The sequence below is a fragment of the Panthera tigris genome, chromosome C2, assembly GCF_018350195.1.
Source record: "Panthera tigris isolate Pti1 chromosome C2, P.tigris_Pti1_mat1.1, whole genome shotgun sequence".
Lineage (NCBI taxonomy): Eukaryota > Metazoa > Chordata > Mammalia > Carnivora > Felidae > Panthera > Panthera tigris.
This window is the reverse complement of record NC_056668.1, coordinates 49,173,061-49,200,553: the sequence shown is the minus strand read 5'-3', so window position 1 is coordinate 49,200,553 and position 27,493 is coordinate 49,173,061. Positions and strand designations below refer to the sequence as shown.

General features: G+C 36.4%; 1 protein-coding gene across 6 annotated transcripts in view; it reads right to left on the bottom strand.

The window, feature by feature from the left end:
- ZPLD1 (zona pellucida like domain containing 1) overlaps window positions 1–27,493 on the bottom strand; it is a 539,338-nt gene that overhangs the window by 353,545 nt on the left and 158,300 nt on the right. Inside the window, exon 1 of one of the 6 annotated variants that reach the window (XM_042999208.1) lies at window positions 9,748–9,799. The exons of the other annotated variants lie outside the window; for them this stretch is intronic. The gene's annotated coding sequence lies outside the window, so the exon portion shown is untranslated. Of the gene's footprint in view, window positions 1–9,747; window positions 9,800–27,493 lie in introns of those variants that run through there. 6 annotated transcript variants of the gene reach the window in all.

Genomic DNA, 27,493 nt, shown 5'->3' with positions numbered 1-27,493 from the left:
AGATGAAGTTAAGCTTTCACTTTTTGCAGATGACATGATATTATACATGGAAAATCTGATAGACTCCACCAAAAGTCTGCTAGAACTGATACATGAATTCAGCAAAGTCGCAGGATACAAAATCAATGTACAGAAATCAGTTACATTCTTATACACTAATAATGAAGCAACAGAAAGACAAATAAAGAAACCGATCCCATTCACAATTGCACCAAGAAGCATAAAATACCTAGGAATAAATCTAACCAGAGATGTAAAAGATCTGTATGCTGAAAACTATAGAAAGCTTATGAAGGAAATTGAAGAAGATATAAAGAAATGGAAAAACATTCCGTGCTCATGGATTGGAAGAATAAATATTGTCAAAATGTCAATACTACCCAAAGCTATCTACACATTCAATGCAATCCCAATCAAAATTGCACCAGCACTCTTCTCGAAACCAGAACAAGCAATCCTAAAATTCATATGGAACCACAAAAGGCCCCAAATAGCCAAAGTAATTTTGGAGAAGAAGACCAAATCAGGAGGCATCACAATCCCAGACTTTAGCCTCTACCACAAAGCTGTAATCATCAAGACAGCATGGTATTGGCACAAAAACAGACACATAGACCAATGGAATAAAATAGAAACCCCAGAACTAGACCCACAAACGTATGGCCAACTCATCTTTGACAAAGCAGGAAAGAATATCCAATGGAAAAAAGACAGTTTCTTTAACAAATGATGCTGGGAGAACTGGACAGCAACATGCAGAAGGTTGAAACTAGACCACTTTTTCACACCATTCACAAAAACAAACTCAAAATGGATAAAGGACCTGAATGTGAGACAGGAAACCATCAAAACCCTAGAGGAGAAAGCAGGAAAAGAACTCTCTAACCTCAGCCGCAGCAATTTCTTACTTGACACATCCCCAAAGGCAAGGGAATTAAAAGCAAAAATGAACTATTGGGACCTCATGAAGATAAAAGCTTCTGCACAGCAAAGGAAACAATCAACAAAACTAGAAGACAACCAACAGAATGGGAAAAGATATTTGCAAATGACATATTGGACAAAGGGCTAGTATCCAAAGTCTATAGAGAGCTCACCAAACTCCACACCTGAAAAACAAATAATCCAGTGAAGAAATGCGCAGAAAACATGAATAGACACTTCTCTAAAGAAGACATTCAGATGGCCAACAGGCACATGAAAAGATGTTCAACGTCGCTCCTCATCAGGGAAATGCAAATCAAAACCACACTCAGATATCACCTCATGCCAGTCAGAGTGGCTAAAATGAACAAATCAGGAGACTATAGATGCTGGAGAGGATGTGGAGAAACGGGAACCCTCTTGCACTGTTGGTGGGAATGCAAACTGGTACAGCCACTCTGGAAAACAGTATGGAGGTTCCTCAAAAAATTAAAAATAGATCTACCCTATGACCCAGCAATAGCACTGCTAGGAATTTACCCAAGGGATACAGGAGTACTGATGCATAGGGGCACTTGTACCCCAATGTTTATAGCAGCATTCTCAACAATAGCCAAATTACGGGAAGAGCCTAAATGTCCATCAATTGATGAATAGATAAAGAAATTGTGGTTTATATACACAATGGAGTACTATGTGGCAATGAGAAAGAATGAAATATGGCCCTTTGTAGCAACGTGGACGGAACTGGAGAGTGTTATGCTAATTGAAATAAGCCATACAGAGAAAAACAGATACCATATGTTTTCACTCTTATGTGGATCCTGAGAAACTTAACAGGAATCCATGGGGGAGGGGAAGGAAAAAAAAAAAGAGAGAGAGAGAGAGGTTAGAGTGGGAGAGAGCCAAAGCATGAGAGACTCTTAAAAAATGAGAACTCTGGGCTGATGAGGGGTGGGAGGGAGGGGAGGGGAGGGTGGGTAATGGGTATTGAAGAGGGCTTCTTTTGGGATGAGCACTGGGTGTTGTATGGAAACCAATTTGACAATAAATTTCATATATTCAAAAAAATAAATAAAATAAAATAAATTTTAATTTAGCCAAAAAAAAGAAAAAGAAAAGAACTTTGTGTAAAGTGCAGCATTCTTTATAAGAACAAAAAAAGATAGAAAATATTAGGACAAATCCTGAGGGGATTAGTACAAAATATATATGCTCAATCATTTAATACTGCTTAGAGAATTTTTATAGCTTGAAATATTCATACAATACTATGTGGAAAGTATCACATAAAATTTAATGGAGTATATTTTCATTACATTTAATTAAAATAATAAGCATAAATTGAAACTCACCAATACTACCTCTTTGAACATTTCCCTAGAGTTACGTGTGGTCTCTAAACACATCCTGGCTTTCAATTTCAACTACTCGATCATTCTATCCTACTTCCTGGAACATATCTCAGTGGCTGCTCTGTTCATTCAAAATTCCACCACAGACATATAATATGTGACTGTTACATACCAAGCTTGGTCCTGGGATCCAGGGACACAGCAATGAGCATGTCGGTGCCTAACTATCATAGCACTTCCATCCAGGCAGAGGGACAGACAAAGCAACAGAGCAACATTGTAAACACTATGGGACCACTGTGTGTGTAATGGAGGCATTAGTAAGCTTCCTCCTGTTATACATTTGGTTATACTCTACCGAGCCTTGCTCCAGTAGCTATTCCAAAAATATTGATTACTTAACTGGTTGAAATTCAAATAAACTAAATAAATGCATCTAGTTAATTGAACAAATGATTCAGCTAGAATCTTCCGAATACCTGGTCATGTCAACTAACTTAATGGATAGCAGTTGATTTTACTCTAGTAACAAAATATGAAAAAACAGCTGGCAAGGAAAATGTCACTGTCTTTAGGGACAGAGATATTTTTAAACTTATACTCTTCTCTGCATTGCAATCAGAGGTTTCCAACATTTTATGTACATAAAAATTACATGAAGATTTATTAAAAACACAAATACATGGGGAGCCTGGGTGGCTCAGTCAGTTAAGCATCTGACTTCGGCTCAGGTCATGATCTCATAGTTCATGGGTCCAAGCCCCAAGTCAGGCTCTGTGCTGACAGCTCGGAGCTTGGAGCCTGCTTTGGATTCTGTGTCTCCCTTTCCCTCTGCCCCTCTCCTGCTTGCTCACTCTCTCTCTCTCTCTAAGATAAATAAAAACATTAAAAAATTTTTTTAAAAAACACAAATTCATTGGCTATTAGCACTTCTGAAAAAAGCAAATGTAGTAGGCCAAGGCTTAGTACCAGGAATAAGCACCTGAAGTTATTCAGATGCCATAATACAAAGACTATACTTTAAAATATATCATTTTAAATAATTTAATAAACATATTTTGTGCGGTAATATTCTACCACAATGATAGTTTTTATAATAGCTCTGTAATCAAGGAAAACACTTTAAAATACTCAAAACAGAAAAAAAGTTATATATACTTTCAGTTTAAGCAATGCCGTCTCTGTACATATAGACTCAGACATTAATTAAAGAATTTCATATACACTACTTCCATCTGTCAACATTGCAAACTCTGTTTACTCTGTCACTGGTTAAAGTAAAAGACAATATTGTGAAATCGGATTTTTACCATCTGAGTCCTAGCTCTATGCTAAACTGATATGTATCCTTGGAAGTGGTATTAATCAAACTTCCTTGCAGACCTTCATGTTGGTGACAGGCACACCTACAGTTTTACCAGCTGATGAGTCAGAATCCTGGAAGCAGAAAGTTATGGAAAAATGAAATATGTAATTAACTTTTGGGAACATCTTGTCTTCCTCTAATCCACAAGTTAAGATTTGCTCATGAAAATTGCAGCCCTTTTGCAAATTTGCCAAGTAAAGAGAAGGCAAAATGCTTACAACAAAAGAAATGTTTCAAGTGGAAAATTGGTCCAAGTATGCAACAGTATTAGCTTTATTATTTGCTATAAAATAATAAAGGTTTGTTTACACAGGATTTGTAAACTTGTGTGCTTGCTCCAGTGATCATAATGCAGAAGAAGGAGGAAACATAAGACTTGAGTTCTAGTCCAAGATCCACCACTAATAAACTCTACAAACCAGCTAAATCACTTAACCTCTATAAACTTCAGTTCCCCCATTTGTCAAAGTCAGAGTGTGAATACAAGATGGTCTCTAGTGTTCTTTCCAGATCTAAAATCCTAAAAAGCAGGGAATAACGTAATAAAATATATTTCAAACTCACGGGAGGCTATGTGTTGACACTGAAAGATGCACATGATGTAGTGGGAACACTGTATTGTCAATGCCTAGCACAATCTTTGACTCTTAACAAGTGCTCAATTATATTTGGTAGATAAATGAATGAACCAGTGAAACTACACAGAATAAGACATAGGGTTCAGTAGTTTAATTTATTTATGCTTCTATAAAATTTAGCATACCAAATCTTGGTCAGCCACTTAATGAACACTCATTTTGACCCCTTGTGAAAAGAGGCTATGAAAGAATCAAAAGATTCTTGTTCAAAGTCCACACATGAAGTGATATGAACTAGGTACTAATCCACATGTAGGTATCAAGTGGTATCAACCGGTCAATCTTTGCACAAAGTAAGGCAGAGAGAAAGATCTGGTAAAGGCTTCCTGGTGGAGGTAGTGGGTTGAAATCTTGAACCAGGTAAGGCTGATGGGTTGGTGGATGAGGAGTGTGGGGGGGTGGGGTGTGAAAAGGGGTAAAGCAGAAAAGAGAAAGCAGATTTTCATGATAGAGCAAGCCAACTCACTTTACTAGAAACAAGATCTGAAAACCAATGAGGCAAATGGGTGACTGGAGATTGTTGATGGGGGAATTTTAATACTTGAAAATTGATCACCATTTTTTTCACCAGGAATAAGAAGAGTAAAAAAGATGTCCTTCGATCTGTACTATCCAATATGGAAGCTAACTAATCACACGTGGCTACTGAGCACCTGAAATGTGGCTGGTCCAAAGTGAGATGGGGTATGAGTGTAAAATACACACCAGATTTCAAAGACTTGGTATCAGAAAAATAGGAATGTGAAATATCCCATGAATGCATTTTTTACTGATTACATGTTGAAATAATATTTGGGATATGGTAGGCTAAATAAAATGCACTGTTTAAATTAATTTCACCTATTTCTTTGTACTCTTTTAAGAAAGTTACTAAAAATTGTTAATTAGACATGTCATCCACCTCACCTTTCCACTAGACTGCTGTAAACAGATTTTCCCAGCAACAGTCATCAGCAGTATATTGCAGTATTAAAGGAAGAGAATCCAGAGGACCAAGCAAAAGGTGAAATTGTACATATGGATCAATAATGCACAGTAGAAAAGGAACCCACAGATGAAAGAAAGACATAATAATTGCTATTTATTCACAGATAAATTAATATACTAGAAACTTAATCTAGAATATCATCATGATTATAAAACACATAAATGAAATTTAAAACTCTCAGGGCTTCCTGCCTGATGTAAAAGATGTACTCAATAATTGTATTTCTTTTTAGCTTTTATAACTCTTTCTGAATGTGATGGCTCTCAGCAACCCCACATGCCTGCTGATCTCAAGTCTGGATATTATGTGGCAACTTCATAAAGGATTTCATATCTAATCATTTTGGCAGCCTCAAAATTTAACACAATCCATGGCATATACTAAGTGCTCAATAAATATTTGTTAGGTAGGTGAAGGACATCACACCAAAAATTATGACTACACACAGGAGACTAAATACCAGGCCTTCTAGGTAATCTTTGCTCCTCCAGAAAGTGAAAAGTGCCATTAAAATTCCTAGTGTCCAAAAGAGTATCCCATATGCAACTTCCAGAAAATACTGGTATTTCAGTGTGCATAGATTTTTTTAAGAATTTAATATGAGATACAGCTGATTATAATGTATAAAAAAACATTTATTTGTAGTACTTAAAAGTATTTATTTACAATATACTCCTTTTCTTTTTTGTTAAAAAAGAGAGAGAGATCCTACAGAAAATGATTTTTACTAGACTATTCTTGTAAATAAAATGCTATGAAGCAATTTGCCATTCTCCCACTTCAAAATCTTCAGTACTTTGTTTACTTAATCCTATTTTAATTAATATAACTTGGTACTCATGTGGTAGATTCCCCTCTGTAAGGAATGAAAAAAAAAAATTCAAGGCAACCTGGTTATATCCATAGGTAACATCCCTCAGGACCTTGTAACATGAGGCCATTTAATCAGACTTCATGTTTGTATGTTACCATATATGGGAGACAAAGAAGTAGAAAATGTGTAAAAAAAACTACTCCACATGGCATTCGGGGCCCAGTTCTTGGGGGTACAAACCCAACTGAAATGTGCTGGCATGAATAAAATTGCTTCGTGGAAAGAAAAGCCTCCATCCATGTCACGATTCTCTGTGTGAGATTATTGCTACACTGGAATGGAAATTCTGGAAAAATTCCAAGTAGCACTGGGAAATTGTATGATTTAATCACTTTATTTTCCTGTTTCTGTTTTAAGCCAGTATAACATCAGGGTGAGGTGAATTTGGCCTTTCAGCTGCTGAACTTCACTCACACAGGCCCTGAAGATTACATGATGTTGCTGATCCTGTAAATTGCTTATTCCAACCGCTTGCCACAAATATTCCTCCTTCCCCCAGAGGTTCTACGCCACTTGGCTGAAATAGTAAGAGCAATACCACTGGGCTTCACGAGCCAGGCAGTAATCAGTATAAAAAATTTGTTGTCTCTCCACCCCAACCCCCCTGGTGAGTCCACCTGACAGGAATCCCCACTGACATTCTGCTTGCCGTGTCTAGCACCTCTCCTGATTTAACAACAGAAGTTACATTTCTTACCAGCTGGATCAGGAAATCCACTATTCTTGTTTTCATTTTTCTTTTTCTAATTCCCTCCTTCACTACTGTATTTGAACAAGAAAGCACTCTGATATTTATCCATTCCTTCGTGTCTTTACAAGAATAATGTCCAGGGAAAATTCACCAGGCTGGCTGTTTTTCACCTAGAGCCTAATGATAAACATGAGGAGTTTGACTTGATTCATCGTGATAGTCAAAGACTATTATGGTTCTCAGATCATTAGACTCCCTTGACTGACATTTACATAAATGGTCTCTCAGTCTTACTGCAGCCCAAATACCATCAACTACAGGGCTACATCCCCACAGTGTCTAAATTCTTTGTATTCTCTAAAAGATCCTGACAGTCTTTCTTTTCAACAGAATTCCATTTCTTCTCAAACCACACTGTTTCTCCCAGTCTTGATTCTACTGTGGATCCCTTTTCAATTTAAGTAATTCATAAGGAAGCTGAATTCTCATGGCACTGTGATGGCCATATATTCTGAGCTTAATTAGGCCAACAAGCTTAGAAATAAAGACTTTCTTGTTAATATCTTCTTCTCTATTTAAAAAAAAAAGTCAGTGGCATTAAAAGGGTGTAAGAAACTTAAAAATATTACCAAAAATAAACTACATAGTAAAGTTGATCCCTTCTTTAAAAAAAAATGGTGCTTCTCACCAAAAAGTGGAAGTGAAAGTAATTTTTTTTTTTTACTTTCCAAATGTAAATGTTTATAAGGGGAAGTTGTAAATAGAAAAGGGATTAGGGAGAGGTCTTCTAGCAAAATTTTAATGTTGCTGGAGTACAAGATTTAGAAATATGGTCTAGAAACCTTGTGGTGATTTCACTGAGGCCCTTAAATGTGTAAATTTTTAGACTCTAACCTACTCTAGAAATACGTAAAATGCATCAACTTCCTAAAACTCTCTCCAGAAAAAAAAATCTGCTTAAAAAAAAAAAACTTTTAACATGAGTTATATGACATTCTATACTTCCATTGTCTTTCCCTTGAGCCTCTCACAATTATTACAAACATTATAGATTTCATCTCCCAGGGTCCAGTGTGGATGTGCTTCTCACACTGCAGTTAAAAACAACTAACATAACTTTCTCATGCAATTACTGTCACATTTATGATCTATTTTTTATCAAATACAGTTTTCCATTATACTCAACTCTCCTTGAGCTATAGCCATTACAAAGAGCCAAAACATAATGATGCTGTAATTAATAAACAAAAAAGAACAATTCTGCAACATATCATGACTCCTAGAATATTCAAATTTTCAATGATTAGAAATTTAAGAGTGTTCTATTACTAGTTCCTGCTTGCCTCAACCTTTTTTCCTAAGAATCACTGATACCATCTACTTTTGGGTCCAGCACTGCCCAATACCTGAAACATGCCTGAGAAGAACAGATCACTTAGCAACCCAATCACCCAACTTAGAAGGCCTGGAATTAGTCTTACTGACTTATACCTGGTGTTATGGACTGTCTATGTTCCCCCAAAATTCATATGTTGAAGCCCTAACTCCCAGTGTAATGTACTAGAAGGTGGGGCTTTTGGGGTATATCTAGGTTTAGATGGAGTCATGAGGGTAGAGCCCGTGATGGGATCACTGCCCTTATAAGAAGAGTAACGACACCAGAACTCTCTCTCTGCCATGTGAGGTTACAGGGGGTAAGGCAGCCCTCTGCAAGTCAGGGAAAAGGCCCTCACCAAAACCTGACCATACTAGCACCCTAAGATAAAACTTCCCAGGCTCCAGAACTGTGAGAAATAAATGTCTGTTATTTAAGTCACCCAGTCTATGGCATTTTTGTTACAGCAGGCTGGGCAGCTTGGGACATGTGGTACCCAATGTATTTACCTTAGATCCCAAGTACTTCCAAGGCCATTGGGCCTGCACCACTCTGGCAATGGTGGTTCAGCTCATATGATTGGATTCTTTTCCCCCATTTGATTAGATTTCTACCTTCACTCCCTTGCATTCCATTGCATTCATTTGATAATAGGACATGAGTTTTGTCTTCTCCAATTGCTAAGACATGATACATCACCTAGCTCTTGCAGGTTCATTCACTCTCAGCTGCTAAAGAATGGTCACATTTTCTGGAACCTCAGTGGTGATGCTCACCTGACATCAATACTCAACTGCCACCTGCATTTCTGCTGATGTCTCTGCTGGACTGGATCTACTTACTTTTCTGTGCTTACAGAACCATACTGAACCATTTCCCTTTGCTCACTATCTATAATTTAATCTTTTCTTAACCTGTCTCATGTTTCTTCTTTATTACTTTTAGCCTATATTTTTTATGGCCCAATATGCCTTGTTCTGAATGCTCAGTCCACAGGTAAACTAAAACACAGAAAACACTCACCTATTTCTATCATGATTATCCTACTGGCCTTAATTTTAAAAATGGGGTTTTCAACACAGAATAACATATGAATTTTCAACAGCTGTAATATAATAATGATAATGATAATAAATATCTATGAGATAAATAGATGATTGTACATGGGTACTTATTAGTGACTAGCATTATGCTCTTTTATATACATTAACTACTTAAATCTTAGGTTTTATTACCCCAACTTATAACTGAGGAAACTGAGCTTTGGGGGAGTCCAAGGAAGCCCTCAAGATTCCTCACCTAGGGCGCCTGGGTGGATCAGTCCAGCTGAGTGTCCCACTTTGGCTCAGGTCATAATCTCACAGTTCATAAGTATGAGCCCCACATTGGGCTCTGTGTTGACAGCTCAGAGTCTGGAGCCTGCTTCGGATTCTGTGTCTCCCTCTCTCTCTCTCTCTCTGCTCCTCCACCGCTCACACTGTCTCTCTCTCAAAAATAAATAAACATAAAAATAAATAAAAATAAAAGATTTCTCACCTAATACCTGGCAGAAATGGCTTCCCATCTAGACCTGACTTCAGGGCCTCAGCTCTTCACAACTACCCACATGGCCTCTGTTTCACTTCTAAAGAACTTGATACTGAAATTATGACATACTCTTGCTTTGCTGTAACTGTTCACTGTTAGAAAAAGCTTAACAGAACATTGCCTAACATACCTTTTAACTCCAAGAATCTAAAATTCTACTATTCATTCTGAGAATGTGAGCCATAGCAGTAGCTAGCCTGTTGGCATCCTTAAAAAATAAAATCTTTGACTTGTACATTTGTTTTATCAAATGTAAAGTGTATTTTTATGCATCAAATTTTAATTTGTACAGTTCTTTGTATTGAAAATTTTCAAAAATGTATGACATACTTCTGACTGCTTCTATAGAACAATATGAAGAATTTTTAAACTTTTTTTTTTGATGATTTAGAATCCCCACTGTGAACATCACCTATTGTGATACAGTGATGTTCTTTGTGACTTAATGCATGAGATCAGTGTACTTCACACTAAATAACCCCATACTGTTATTTTTAAAGTTATTTCATCTACTTTGATCAGTTTATCTTTTCCATGGGCTTGTGGCCATTTGTTCCTCTTGTTTTTAGAATGCTTAAAAGAAAAGCAATACTTTTCCAATTTGCCACTTTTAATCTACTAAAGATTGTAAAAGCAATAATATTCATTTATTTAATCTGTAAGTAAAATAAGAATAAATGGGCTGAGAAACTAACTAGGAACTCCCATTTGAAAAGAATATAGGCCTTGTAGAATATGAGTTAACTATAAATACACGGATTTATTTCTGGTCTCTCTTCTCTGTTCCATTGTGTGTTTATCTTTATGCCAGTACCATACTGCTTGTAATATATTTTGAAATGAGGAAGCATAATGCCTCCAGCTTTATTATTCTTCTCTTAAGATTTCTTGGATATTCAGGGTCTTTGATGGTTCCATATGTTCTATCTCTATGAAAAAAATTGCCACTGAAATTTGGACAGGAATTACAATGAATCTGTAGATCACTCTGGGTAGCATGGACACTTAAACTATACTAATTCTTCCAATCCATGAATACAAAATAGCCTTATTTTTATTTGTGTATTCTTTAATTTCTTTCATCAATGTCTCAAAGTTTTAATTATAGAGATCCTTCATTTCCTTGGTTAAATTTATTTCCAAGTATTTTATGGTTTTGCTGCTCTTATAAATGGGATTGTTTTCTTCATTTCACAGATAGTTTACTGTTAGTGTATAAAAATGCAAACTATTTTTGTGTGTTAATTTTGTATATTGCAACTTCATTTTGTTTATTAGTTCTAACAGTTTAGTAGAATCTTTAGAATTTTCTGTACATAAAAACATGTCATCTGTAAACAAAGTTTTACTTCTTCCTTTCTGATTTGGATTTCTTTTTCTTGTTTAATTGCTCTGGCTAGGACCTATAGTACTATATTGAGCAGAAGTGCTAAGAGTGGACATCCTTATCTTTTTTCTGGTCTTAAACAAAAGACTTCAGCTTTTCACCACTGAGTATCATATAATCTGTGGGTTTTTTCATATACACCCTTTATTATATTTAAGTACATTCCTTCTATACCTAATTTGTTGAGAGCTTTTATCATGAAAAGGTGTTGAATTTTCTCAAATACTATGTCTGCACCTATTAAGGTGATCATAACTTTTATCTTTTATTTTATCAATTTTAAGTGTCACATTTATTGATTCGTGTATCCTTGCATCCCAGGATAATTCCCACTTAATCATGGTGTATAATCCTTTCAATGTGTCTGTTGAATTCAGTTTGCTAGAATTTTGCTGAGGATTTTTGCACTTATGTTATTCAGGAATATTGGTCTGTAACTTTCTTTTCTTGTAGCATCCTTCAATAAGGATTCCAAGAGCACACAATGGAGAAAGGACAGTCTCTTCTGTAAATGGTGTTTGGAAAATTAGATATCCACATCAGAAAAATGATACTGTACTTATATCATACAAAAATCAACCCAAAATGAATTAAATAGCTAAATATAAGACCTGAAACTCTAAAACTACTAGAAGAAAATATAAGGGGAAATCTTCTTGCCATTAGTCTGGCAATGATTTTTTTGGATATGACCCAAAAACATAAGCAACAAAAGCCAAAATATACAAATGGGATTGCAACAAAAGAAAAAGCTTCTATGTAGCAAAGGAAGCAATAAACAGAGTGAAGAGACAACACATGGAAGAAAATATTTTCAAACCATGCATTTAATAATAGATTAATATCTAAGATATATAAGGAGCTCCTACAACTCAAAAACAAATAAATAATCCAATAAAAAATGGGCAAAGGACCTAAGTAGAAATTTCTCCAAAGAAGACATAAATGGCCAAGATATATATGAAAAAAGGCCTCAGAATTACAAATCATGAGGGAAATGCAAATCAAAATCACAATCACATATCACTTCACACCTGTTAGAATGGCATTATCAAAAAGATAAAAGATAACAACTGTTGGTGAAATGTGGAGAAAAGGAAACCCTGTACACTGTTGGTGGGAAAGTAAATTGGAACATACGTTATGAAAAACAGTAAAGAGATTCCTCAAAAATTAAAAATAGAACTATCATATGATCCTACAATCCCAAACTGGGGATATACTGAAAGGAAATAAAATCAGTATCTCAAAATAATATCTCCTCTCCCATGTCTATTGTAGCATTATTCACTATAATAAAGGTATTGAAATAATCTAAGTGTCCACCAACAAATGAAAGAATGAGTAAAATGTGAATATATATATGGAATACACACATACCATGAAATATTATTCAGCCATAAAAATGAAGGAAAGTCTGCCATTTTTAACAACAGCAATGAACCTGGAGGACATTATGCTAACTGAAATAAGCCAGACACAAAAAAATAAATATTGAATGATCTCACTTCTATGTGGGATCTAAAAAAGTTAAACCCATGAAAGTTGAGTAGAATGGTAGTTACCAGGGACTTGGAGGGGAGGAGAGAGAGGAAATAGGGGAAATGGGGAGATGTTGGTCAAATGGTACAAAGTTTCAGTTAGGCAGCATGAATAAGTTCTAAAGTACAGCATGGTGACTATAGTTAATAAACTATGTTTTGTACTTGAAATGCTCTAAGACACTAAATCTTAAGTGTTTTCACCACACACACACACACACACACACACACACACACACCCAGGTAACTATAAGAAGTGATGGATACGTTGATTAGCTTGATTGCGGTAATCATTTCACGATATATGTATTTCTCAATATATGTGATTTCACAATACATATCACTTCACAATACATCTACAGATATATCAAGACATCACATTATACACTTTGAATATATACAAGTTTTATTTCTCAATTATACATCAATAAAGCTAGAGAGAGGAAAAAATATAGACTGAATGGGAGGGCTTTGCAACATCTATTTGAGTCACTCAGGATCTCATTGCTTCCTTTCTGAATTCCTGACAATAGACAAAATCCTCTGCGCTGACTGAAGAAAAAAAGGGAATCAGTTGGCTTGGTAGGGATAGAACTGCTAATCTAACAGGAAACCTCTTCATCTCTCCCTCTCAACATTTGCTGAGTTTAAAATCAAGACCAAGACAAGTGTTTCCCTGGCACATGATGGCAACCAAGGCCACTGATGCCTGACCAATGACAGATAACAATGTATTCCTTTCTAAAAGTGAAGCTTAGAATCTACTCTATTGCTGATGAACATTGACAGAATATCATTTGGATGATGTGAAAATGAAGCAGAGTTTATCACTTGACATGCCTAAATCAGCAAAGAGATGATTTGTTTAGCAAACATTTACATGGCACTTCTTATGTGTAGGCCTTCTTTTAAGCACTGTATACATATTAATACTTGTAGTGTAAGGTAACAAAACTAAGAATGAAATACAAGACCCTGTATGCATCACAGACATTTGAGACATCACAGAACTATAGATCCTAAACCAGGATAAACCTCAGAGATCATCTGTTTAGTCCCTTGCCAGCCAAAGCACTGCATGCGTGGAGCCACCAGAGCCATAAGGACTACATAAACTTCCTCGGGTCCCTCTGAGATGAAGGGAGAACCAGAACTCAAGTCTTTGATCTCTTAGTACAGTGGTCCTTCCTCCACATCCAGCTATTCCTTACGGATTCATAGTTTTTCAGGGTCGAAAGAAACATGTAAGATCATCTACCTAGTGTTCCTCTGGGGAGATCTAATTTATATAAATGACATACCCATTAATAACAGATGCTCACTGCTACCTTACTTCCACCTCTCTCTCCTACCACCTGGGAAATTGCCTGGAAGTTATGATGCAGTGGCTAAAATTTGCTCAACTACACTCTAGAGACCATACTCTACGACCCTCTCTATACTCTGCTTCCTCTGGGAGGAAGAAAAAAGGCACTCTCTTTTCCAAACTACAACAAGTCCAGGCTGGCCCTCATTCTTTGCCTGCAATAACAGAAGCTACCAACAGTTTAAAAGAGACCCTCCATGAGCCAAACCCAAGAGGCTGAGACGAAAAACTCACTGGAGGATACTTCCCTGGAATCCTCTGTGGAGGTTGGAGCTATGGGCGAGAGAAACTTCTCTAGTCCAGGGCCCCTCTGAACAAAGCCCCCATGCCAATCATGACAAAGCCCTAAGATTCTTTCATCTCTGCCAACCTTGTACCCTCTACGCTGAAACCACAGGCTGTAAATAAGAATGTATGATCTTATAATTGGGTAAGGTTTAGATAGGCATTGATTACTAACTGGTGATGGTCCCAGATGATATGTTTGGTTTTTTTCTATTTATTGTTATAATAACCACACACTTTGCAAAGGGAGCTGCACAGATGACATAACAAACTCCGTTTCTTGGTTATTCACTATATGTTTTATAGCTGCATGAGTTTTTACAGCCTAATTAACTCTTTAAAAATACTGACATGCACTAACTGGATTATAAATTCAGCTAGAGATTTCATTAACCATAGGTCATTCTTATTAAAAATTGTGTTATCTCCTGAATTGACTTTAAAAAATAAAATGAAACCAAATCTTATGGACTTGCTAAAGATGGGGCCTTTATAAAACTTTCTCTTCCAAAGCTTAGTGGCCTCCAGCAACAAGAAATGAAGCTTTCCTCACTGGAAAAACATAAATGTTAAGAAACTCCCTCATGTTAGGATTCAGCAAGGAAATCGAAAGTCGTGTCACATATTTTAAACAGGCATGGATTCAATTAAGGAACTGGGTGCTTATAAAACTATTGGAAACACTAGAGGAGAGAAAGACAGGAGGAGCTGCCTTAAGTTTCAGGTTTGTGGCCACAAAGAAAGAGGAGGCTGTTATGCCCCAAAATCCAAATGATGGAAGTAACTTCTCAGCTTCTCACAGCTCCAAAGTGGGTGAAATGGCAACCACTCACATCGGAACATCTGGTAAAGCCTACTCATCAGCTCACTGTCCCTGCCAGAAGACAGAGGGGAAAAATGCCTATCCCTCTTCCACATTGGCAATCCCATGTGCAAGCGTCTCATTGGCAGAGCCCTGCCATCCTGGAATCCTACTACCAAAATAGCCCAAGAAACATAGTTCCCAAGCTTCTTTCTGCAGCATTATAGGGGAGGATTTACAAGGGACATTAGAGTACCAGTGCCAGCAGACCATTCTAATTCTAGGATTACTCCATCAGGTAAGCAAACCTCCAAATTCCATTCTCCTCAGAAGAGAACCCAGAACACACCATTTGTCACTGAGACAACTCTAAGAACACAATTGCCTTTCAACTACATACAAATCATCTGCCCAGGCATTCAGTAACTCCAGAAGATGATGTAATCCCTACAGATAAATTACAGAAAAAAATGCTCACAGCCAACATTAACATTACATAATCCACCACCACTAAAACCCACTCTTAAGAGAACTTTATGTAAAATGTTAATGGGACATTTCCTTTAAAAACAAGTTTCCCTTAAAGGAACACCAAAAAGAAGAGAGGATTCCCTTTGTGTAAGGCTAGATTCATTCTTCTCAAAGTTCTTAAGAAATATTTAGTTTTGTTTTCTGGATTATCAAATAATTTAGATCAAGAAAAAAAATGACAAATTACTTCATAGTTTTCCCAAAGGTAGCACTCGGAAAAGTATCACATTTCTTTTCAGCATAAAGATTTTTAGCTTATAGCTCTTTTTCTGGTTTTAGACTCTGAACTTGTTTCTTTCCATTTCAGTTAAAAGTGACCTTTTAATTGGGGGTTTTCCAACCATGATTCTTTTTCCGGAATAAGAGCCAGAGTTTTCCCATTTACACCACCTTATGAAAGGGTTTCCTTTCTTCTAAAAGAATTTTAAAAATATCATTCTAAATTTCTTGTCTTCAAATCTTTCTTAGATTTAGACTAACAAGGATATTGATTCCAATAGGTCAGGTACAAAAGTGCCATATCTTAATACATTATTAATTGTATCCTTCATGTGAATCTTTTAAGGATGCTTGAAAGGATGCAATAATAAATGCATTCCTTGGGTATAAGAATGTATCTTCTCCCTCATGGAATAATAAATCTGCCTCAACACCACACTAGTGACTACAAATGTATTTTTACCAGGAAATAGGTTATGAATATAAAAATCTCACACATAACCCCAAAGCAGATATTAGGTAGCAGGAAGACTTGTTGCAGGGACTAAAACAAGAATGAAAGGTTCAGAGTCTGCCCTCACAGGAGCTCTAGGGAGCATAATTTAGAATCATTTATACTAAACAGCACACACTCTTTCCTATCATCTTCAATACCCAGGTTTAGGATTATAAATATCTGACTTGCCCTTTAAGCTGTCTGCAGCCATCATAGCTAATGCTAATGGCAGAAGACTTTCCCAGGAAGTCATCTAAAAAGCAAAGGGCGGCCTTATCTCCAGGGGAGAAGCAGCCACCAAATTGAGCAGGCAAGAGCTATCCAGTCCTCCTGGTCACACACCCCCTGACAGTTCCAGGGCATGACAGGTCAGACCCAATTGCTTCTGCACTTCTCTGGCCAAACGGTGAGAAGGGACAGCTATGATCTGATGCCTACCTAATGCCGGCTTGCTCAACCCACCTCGGGCCAGGGCACTGTCAGGTCTGGCCTTGGCTGCCAGCCATGCTTACTGGCCATTGGGAATTAAGGCCTTAAGGAAATCTGTCTCAGTAAGAATGAAATGGTGGACTTGATCCTTTAAACATTAATTATAAGCCACTAATTTGTATAGTATAGTTCTTAGTATATGCTTACTTCATAAAGGAGTGATCTACAACCACACTGTTTCTACTTATGCTGGGTTTCAACCTTGTTCTGCCACTTACCAGCTTTGTAATCTTGTGTAAGCTAATTAACATCTCTAATTCGATTTCTTCACCTGCAAACCAGGATGATAACAGCGATGATACCTCATATATTTACTGAGTGGCTTAAATGAAATAATGCAAGTAAAATGTTTAACACAGAGACTATCACACAATAAGCACTCAACGAATAATAGTGACAGTATTTTTATCATATAAAATTTTTGTTTCTTTCTCATATCTATTATTTATTTCTTTAAAAGCTATTAGATGTGGGAAGGAGGGATATGAGAAATATTGTATAAACCATTTCTCTGATAGGAATACTTAAGTTGAGATACCTTAAGTGAGCAACCTAGGGTATATAATGTTGCAATAGCCATTTACTAAAATAAAACCAGTCAATTTTGAGTGATATACAACCTGACAGACTTTATGGAAGAGTTATTACATAAGTCTAATTATCTAACCTTCCATGTTGTGTGGTCAGCAGTATTTGTTACCAGAAGTCATTGCTGGGTTAATCAGGGATTAACTAATATGTACTAGTAATTGATATGACACACTAAGGTCTATACTCTCCTAAAGTAAATAGGTTATTACAAACCAAAGCACCTTTTCTTGTTCTTACACCTGCAAAATTAGGTGCCCAGCCCATTATATGACGTCCTTCCTCATTCAATCCTAGAGCTTTTCTCAGTAGTAATGGTGCTAAGTATTTATTGTGGTGCCTGGGTAGCTCAGTCGGTTGGGTGTCCAACTTCGGCTCAAGTCATGATCTCATGGTTTGTGGGTTCGAGCCCTGTGTCAGGCTCTGTGCTGACAGCTCAGAGCCTGGAGCCTGCTTTGAATTCTGTGTCTCCTACTCTCTCTGCCCCTTCCCCTGCTCACACTCTGTTCTTCTCTCTCCAAAAATAAATAAACATTAAAACTAAAAATATATATATTTATTATCTTGTATCTTAGAAATGACTTTGAAACATCAAAATGAACAAAGTGTAAATACCGCAGGGAGATCATGTTCAGCTGATAACCATCTACCTATTTATTTCATAAGAGACTAGCCATACAAATTCTTGAGAAGACAAATATTGTAACCTATCATTACATGGAACCTTTCCTCTGTGACTATCAAGTTCATAGCATTTCCCAGGGGCAAACATTATTTCCTTCTACCATATCTGGCTCAGGAGCTAAATGACTTACCTGAGATCATACAAATCATATTGTAAGGCCATAAACAGGAACCCCCTTTGGATTCCCACCCCATGGCTCTCTCCAATAAGTATCTTAATTGGCTCTTCACGTAACGAAATGGGACAGAAGTGGGGGAATGCTATTACTGAACAATCTTTCAAACCCCAGTTTGAAAAAGATATATCAATACATATGGATACAGAAACATAAAAACTTCCTTACATAACTAAAGCCAGATATTATTAGAAACTTTGAAATTTTGGGGGCACCTGGGTGGCTCAGTTGGTTAAGTGTCCAACTCTTGATTTTGGCTCAGGTCATGATCTCACAGTTCTCTTGAGATTAAGCCCCATGTCAGGCTCTGAGCTCTTAGCTCAGAGCCTGCTTGTAATGCTCTCTCCCTCTCTCTCTGCCCCTCCCCTGTGCTCACACGTGCATATGCTCTCTCTCAAAATAAATAAACTTTAAAAAAAAGAAAATTTGACATTTTAAAATTGTAATCTAAATATTTGTCAAGCAAAGTCTCTACCATTGAAGTAAGTATATACCTTCTTAAGATGATAGCTTTGAAAGATAGCTCTCATATGGTTTATATATATACACCTATATTAACTTTATATAGATGGGAATATATAGATACACGAAGAATTGAAGAACATATATAAATACAGTAAATTTCATTTGTACTACAGGACTCCACATCCCCTGCTCTTGTCCCCAGTCACATTTTCTTTCTAAATAAATTACTAAAGTCCCCTAATTTCATAGCATGTGAGTGAACTATTTAATGATCTCTTTTTCAAAGTAAAAAGATCACTTGGAACAGTGAAGAGTTTTGCCATCCCATAGCTACTTCTCTATTAAAAACAAATGATAAGGATTAACAATAAATGTGTGAGTCAGAGATTATGGAAAGAGCCCAAATACACCAACCGTACCTTTAGAATCTAAAAATACACAAAACACCAAGCTATAAAATGCTCTTGACGTCAGTGGAAGGCACAGTAGTCAACTAAGATCACTTTATAGCCTTTCCCTAACTGCCTCACAGATAAACCTGTGCTGTGGTTTTTCATGTCTGGACCATAAAAATATCCCTCTGGACTTCACAGGCAGTCACCCGTTAACTAAACAATACCCTAAATCCTTGCAAACTATGACTCATAGGACCAGTCATAGACAATATATATAAAACCTCATTCTCTGAACATAAAATAAATTATGTAGAGAGACCTAGAGAACATTTTCATTTCTCTTTTTTCAATATTAATTGTTTTTAAGTAATTTAAGTTTAAACCTAAACTGCTAAAAAATATCCTCCAAAGAGTTTATGAAATTTGGTAAAAATTCAATAAAAATCAATTCAATTATTTGAATGTCTAGTTAAGTATATCAGATTTCTGTTTGCCATGGACTGTAAAAGCATTATCTGAAGTCACTTGTCACCATCTATTGTCGCTAATCATCTTTTCATCTGGAATTCAACAGCAATCACAGTAGCTCATGCTTTGGGGACTTTTTCCCTCTCTCTAGTTACACTTACAAGCAAAAAGTAATAATCAATGAAGAGAAAAAAACAGCCCCAACTTTTATATGTACCTGGCCTATTAAAATCTTAAACTTAGAATCTGTCTAGAAATCCCATGTTGACAATCTCTGGCACACCAGCTACAGCTCATGGATCTAAGGTCTCACGAGATCTTCCTCCACTGAAGTCATGTCCAAAGGCCAAATACAGATAGACACTTCATTTGTGTGGGAGCAGAATTATGGCTCTATAACTCACCAACTTTGGGGCAGAGCCATAATTCATGGTATTTCAGTCAGTACAAACAAGGATAAAGAAATATTATTATTTCACCATGGAACACTGAGTAGAAAAGAAATAGAAATGTTAGCCAACCTGGCATCTCTGTACTGCAATATATCTAGTTTATGTTCTGGGTGAAATGAAATTTTTTAATGCGTTTAAGATATCAAAATAAATTGTGTAGACAGGTAGTATCTTGGGGGTTCTACCTGGTGGCTGGTATTATGGGGGGAGGGAATTATATACACAATAAAGTGGATTTATAAGGTCTAGGAATTGCCTAATCCAATATATTGGGAGCAATCAGTTGAATGATATAGGCTGAGTGAATTTAGGCGTATGAATAACAGTCCAGTTAATACAAAGAAATTATTCTCAGAAGTAGGTAGGAAAAATGTTAGATCATTTCTAACTTCCATCGTATTACATAGGCATGGACTTCAAATTTCAGAGCAGTTGACTTGTATTTCTCAACTCAAAGTAAGCTTTGTCTGGGAAAATTCTTTTGAAAAGAATGGTTCTGAGCTCACAGACCTCAGTGTGTGTGTGTGTGTGTGTGTGTGTGTGTGTGTGTGTGTGTGTGTGTACACCCAAAAATAACTTGGGTACCTTGTCTCCAGAGATGTATCTAGTAAGAAGTTGCTATAGCTGATGTCAAAGAGGTTGCTGCCTGTGTTCTCCTCTAAGAGTTTGAAGGTTTCCTGTCTCACATGTAAGGTGTTTCATCTATTTTGAATTTATTTTTGTTTATGGTGTAAGAGAGTGGTCCAGTTTTCCCAACACCATTTGTTAAAGAGACCATCTTTTCGCACTGGATATTCTTTCCTGCTTTGTTGAAGATTAGTTGACCATATAGTTGTGGGTTCATTTCTGGGTTTTCTATTCTGTTCTATATTGATCTATATGTCTGCTTTTGTACCAGTACCATACTGCCTTTATCACCACAGTTTTGTAATATACAATCCAGAATTGTGATGCCTCTACCTTTGCTTTTCTTTTTCAAGATTGCTTTGGCTACTCAGGGTCTTTTGTGATTCCACACAAATTTTAGGATTGTTTGCTCCAGCTATGTGAAAAATGCTGGTGATATCTTGATAGGGATTGCATTAAATGTATAGATTGCTTGGGGTAGTATGACATTTTAGCAATATTTGTTCTTCCAATCCATGAGCATGGAAAGTTTTTCCATTTCCTTGTGTCTTCTTCAATTTCTTTCATAAGTGTTCTACAGTTTTCAATGTACAGATCTTTTATCTCTTTGGTAAAATTTATCTTAGGGTTAGGTATCTTAAGGTTTTGGTGCAACTGCAAATGGGATCAATTCCTTGATTTCTCTTTCTACTACTTCATTATTGGTGTATAGAAGTGTAACAGATTTCTATATATCTATTTGCAACTTTACTGAATTCATGTATCAGTTATTGCAATTTTTTGGTGGGGTCTTTCAGGTTTTCTGCATATAGTATAATGTTGTCTGTAAAAAGCAAAAATGAGCTATTGGGACTTCATCAAGATAAAAAGCTTCCACACAGTGAAGGAAACAATCAACAAAACAGGCAACCTACAGAATGGAAGAAGATATGTGCAAATGACATATCTGATAAAGGGTTAGTATCCAAAACATATAAAGAATTTTTCAAACTCAACACCCCCCCCAAAAAAACAAAAAATAATCAAGAAAGGGGCTGAAAACATAAATGGACATTTTTCCAAAGAAGACATCCACATGGCTAACAGACAAATTAAAAGATGCTCATCATTACTCATCATCAGGGAAATAGAAATCAAAACCACGATGAGATACTACCTCACATCTGTCAGAATGGCTAAAATTAACAACATAAGAAACAACAGATGTTGGCAAGGATGCAGAGAAAGGGGAACCCCCTTACACTGTTGGTGGGGATGCAAATTGGTGCAGCCACTCTGGAGAACAGTATGGAGGTTCCTCAAAAAGTTAAAAATAGAAATATTCTACAATCCATCAAATTGCACTCCTAGGTATTTACCCAAAGTGTACAAAAACACTGATTCATAGGGACACATGCACCCAATGTTTATAGCAGCATTACTTACAATAGCCAAATTATGGAAAAAGCCCAAATGTCCATTGACTGATGAATGGATAAAGAAAATGGAATATACTCAGCCATCAAAAAGAATGAAATCTTGCCATTTGCAATGATGTGGATGGAGCTAGAATGTATTATGCTAAGTGAAATAAGTCAGTCAGAGAAAGACAAATAGCATATGATTTCACTCATGTAGAATTTAAGAAACAAACAGATAAACTTAAGGGAAGGGGAAAAAAAGAGGGAAGCAAACCATAAGATACTCTTGATAGAGAACTGAGGGTTAATGGAGAAAGGTGGGCAGAGATAAGCTGAACGGGTGATGGGTATTAAGGAGGGCATTTGTGTTGAACACTGGGTGTTATATGTAAGTGATGAATTACTAAATTCTGCTCCTAAAACTAATATTACGCTAATGTTAACTAAGTGAAATTTAAATAAAATCTTGAAACAACAACAAAAAATAATAACTTGGAAAATTACACTGCTAATAGCAGGAAAGATAGCATGCTTTTCCCTCTTTTAAAAAAAATTTAATGTTTATTTTTGAGAGAGAGAGACAGAGCATGAGCAGGGGAGGGACAGAGAGAGTGAGAAACAGATTGGAAGCAGGCTCCAGGCTCCAAGCTGTCAGCACAGAATCCAGTGCAAGGCTTGAATTCACAGACCTTAAAATCATGACCTGAAGCGAAGTTGGAAGCTTAACCGACTGAGCCACTCAGGCGCCCCTCCCTCTGTTTCTATTCTTTGACTATTTTTCTCTAAGATACTTTGACTTTCTCCTATTAATCCATAGTATCTGTTAAATGTTTTGTGGATATTTTTGCCAATCCATATTTTGTCTTAACAATTGTGGGGGCTTTTTATTAAAACTTTCTCAGTGTCATTTGCTCAACCAAAATTTAAGAGCACAATTTTAATGTCAAATCTGTCCATTTTTATTTACGCATTCCCTCACACATGGTTAAACACACTACTTTCTCCTAAATTATTTTTTAACATTTTTACCATGTTTCTTCATTTATAGCTTTAATTTGTCTGGAATTTGTTGCATGGATTGAAGTAAAAAAAAAAAAATATCTAAGAACATGAAAAGATGCTCACCATCCTAACGTCACCAAAAGGAAAATTATAGCAATGTGGCATACCATTTTGTTCAAATGACAGTGGCAAAAATTATAGGGTAATTATAGGATAATACCACCCCTGCTGGTTAGCATATCTGTAAGCATGGTTGATAGACCTGTGATCTGCAGTAGCCTTTGGAAATATAATCTGACAACATGTTTTGTTTTGGGAATCTGACACTTCAAAATTTGAAAAAACATTGATACATAAAATTTTTAAAGGAAGCAAAATTTCAAGCAACACTGGTTTTTCGTTTTGTTTTGTTTTTGCTTTGTTTTGCTTTCAGGGCCAGGCACTGAAGTTTTTATTTTTTTTAAGTTTACTATTTTTTTACTTTAATTCCAGTATAGTTAACATAGTGTTGTATTAGTGATGTACATTTATCATCAAGATAAGTGTACTTTTAATCCCCTTCACCTATTTCACCCATCCCCCTACCCACCTCCCCACTGTAAACCCTGTTCGTTCTCTGTAATTAAGAGTCTGGTTTTTGGTTTGTCTCTTTTTATTTTCCTTTCCTCACTTGTTTTGTTTCTTAAATTCCACATAGGAATGAAATCATATGGTATTTGTCTTTCTCTGACTTATTTTGCTTAGCATTATACTTTCTAGATCCATCTGTGTTATTGCAAATGGAAAGATTTCATTCTCTTTTATGGCTGAATAATATATAACATATATATGCATATATATAACATATACCATATATATACATATATGTGTGTGTGTGTGTGTATATGCACACATCTTCTTTATCCATTTATCTATCAAAGTATACTTACACTGCTTCCATAAGTTGGCTATTGTAAATAATACTGCAATAAACATAGGAATGCATATATCCCTCCAAATTACTGGTTTTATATTCTTTGGATAAATACCCAGTCAAGGAGCACTGTTTCATAACAGTGAAAATATCTGTGTGTTTGTCATCTGACAGAAGGACTTGTGTGCCCCCAGTTTAAATGGAAGGTGATTCCAGAGACAAAAATGAAGGAAGAGGGAGAGAAATAGAAAAGCCAAAATAAGAGTGGAATTTGATCATCTCTGAGAGCAATAAGCCCTTGATTTTGCCGTGTAAATAACTTACAAAACTGTCCACCGAGGTTGGATATGGGAGCATGACCATTAAAGAAGCTTTAGAAGGGAAAAAAAAAAGGCAAAGAGATTCAAGGCACATGCTTGAAGCAATATACTGTCAGTTTAAGCTGATTCTGCATTTGCATGGAATCGTCCACTTCAAGTGTGGCTGAAATCAGAGGTGGCCTTAGGGGACGTGGTATGAAACTCTTGATACAATACCTATCAGTAAGTAAATTATTGAATAAGTTATGCTATATAAATTATACGGAAGATGATATAGCCATTTAAAAATGAATGTGATACATATACACTGACCTAAAAAGATGTCAATGATATAATAGTAAGTAAACTGTGGATCAACTTGTATTTTCATTATCTTACCTTTAAAATTAAAAATATTAAAGGAGTGGGGCACCTGGGTGACTCGGTCAGTTAAGCGTCTGACTTCAACTCAGGTCATAATCTCGTGGTTCATGGGTTTGAGCCCCCATCCGGGCTCAGAGCCTGGAGCCTGCTTTGAATTCTGTGTTTCCCTCTCTCTCTCTCTCTGCCCTTCCCCTCCTCTCAAAAAATAAATAAACATTTAAAAAAATTTTAAGATTAGGTGTGTGTGTGTGTGTATGCAAATTTATTGTATATTCTTGTATGGATATAAAGTCTAGAAGAATACACACCAAACTTATTTGTTAACTCAGAGACTGGGAGTGGAAGAGAGGAAATTATTAAGCATATCTTTAAATTACATTGTCTAAATTGTTGCCCAAAAATACATGACGTATGTTTTAAAAAAAATTAATAAAGAGACACTAAAAGCCAACTAATACATTCCTAATTTGAGCTTTATTTCCACTTTATTCCTTCCAGCTTCCTCTGGAAGGAAGTCTGTTGTTTTGCTGAACAGTCATAATTCTTAACTGCTAGTAAAAATCACTCCAGTTTTAAGCCATTCTACCTCTACTTTCTTTTATTTGTTCTATTTCTACTCCATAGATTGGCACTGTTCAATATAGCAGCCACCAGCACATATACTATTAAGTATTTGAAATGGGCTAGTCCAAAAAGAAATGGATTTTCAGTGTAAAATATACACCAGGTTTCAAAGACTTAGTACAAAAAAATGTAGATATCTCACTAATAAACTTTTATTGATTATATGTTGAAATAATATTTTAGATATGTTGAGTGGCACCTGGGTGGCTCAGTCAGTTAAGCATCCAACTCTTGACTTCAGCTCAGGTCATGATCTCAAAGTTCCTGGGATCGAACCCTGCATCAGACTCCATGCTGACAGTTCAGAACCTGCTTGAGATAATCTCTCTCCTCTCTCTGCCCCTCCCCCTGTGCTCACTCTCTCTCAAAATAAACAAACATTTAAAAAAATATTTTGGATATGCTGAGTTAAATAAATATATTAAAATTCGGGGCACCTGGGTGGCTCAGTCAGTTAAACACCAATTTTGGTTCAGGTCATGATGCAGTTCATGAATTCAAGCCCCACCTTGGGTTCTGTGCTGACAGCTTGGAGCCTGGAGCCTGCTTCAGATTCTGCATCTCCTTCTCTCTCTGCTCCTCCCCCACTCGCTCATTCATTCATTCATTCTCTCTCTCTCCTTCCCTCCCTCAAATATAAGTAAACATTAAAATTAATTTCCCCTTCCTTTTTGAATGTGAATACTAGCAAGTTTAAAATTGTGTATGTGGTTTGTAGCACCAATGGACAGTGCTGCCCTAGAAGAACATTACTTTTTCTTCAAGTCAATGATTCAATCTTTGCTTATTAGAGTTATACCTGAAGATTCTGCAATCATCTCTCAGCTATTATCTTGGTTTCCATACTCCAAGAAGTAATTAACATGAGAAACATTCAATAAAGACATGCTGTTGTTGAGTTGAATAAGGCTTTGGAACCTAGGAGGACGTGCTTTGCAGAAAAGAGCTGTCATCAGAAGGAAATACTACAAAGTATTTGGTGATTAAGAAGTCATTAGTGTTCTTGAAAGCAATATATTCTTCAAGATGTGTAGGATCAAGTCAGACTATATGAGGTTAATAAGGGAGTGGGTGGTGATTAGGTAGAGGTTGTAAACTTAAATTCCTTTGTTAGCAGGGACAAAGATAGTAGGTTTGGTAAACCAGAGAAAGTTTAAAATAAAAAGACTTAAATATATGTTTTATAAAGAGAGATACAATTCCTGAGCCTTACTCCATCACTACAATCACTTCATGTCCCTCTTTTTCCCTTTCAATGGTTTTTTTTTAATGTTTATTTATTTACTTTTAGGGAGAGAGAGAGAGATGCATGCTTGCACAAGCAGGGAAGGGAGAGAGAGAGAGAGAGAGAGAGAGAGAGAGAGAGAGAGAGAGAGAGAGAGAATATGAATCCCAAACAGGCTTCTCACTGTCAGTGCAGAGCCTGAGGCATGGTTCAATCTCACAAACTGTGAGTTTATGACCTGAGCTGAAATCAAGAGTTGGACTCCCAACCGATTGAGCCATGCAGGCATCCCCCTTTTAATGGACTTTTAATCAGTCAAACAATTAACAATACCAGAAATTAACAGATTGCCTGAAGTTGAAAAATACCAAATAACTTTACCCTTTTTCCAATTAGGCCATCTTTCAAAGCAATATAGGTGATGCAGTGCTCAGCCTAGGGGGCACCATGTACACAGCCAGCCCTGATTCAAACCTAGTGGATGTCAGCAATGGGTAGAGGTTGAGGAAGAAATAAGATCCAAGAATAGGGAATAACAGGAATAAGAATAATAGTGTCACAATATCTGTTGTCCACACTAATTGATAATTTTTAAAAATCTAAGTTAGATAAGAGAAAAACTTCATAACTTTGGTCTTGGCAATGATTTCTTGGAGACAGCACCAAAAGCACAGGAAACAAAAGCAAAAATAGTTAAGTGGGATGGCATCAAACCAAAAGGTTTCTGCACAACAATCAACAGAGTGTAAGGGCAACCTACTAAGTGAGAGAAAATATCTGCAATCCACATATCTGAAAAAGGATTAATATCCAAAATACATAAGGAATCCTACTGCTCAGGCAAAGGACTTGAATAGACATTTTTTAAAAGATGTTC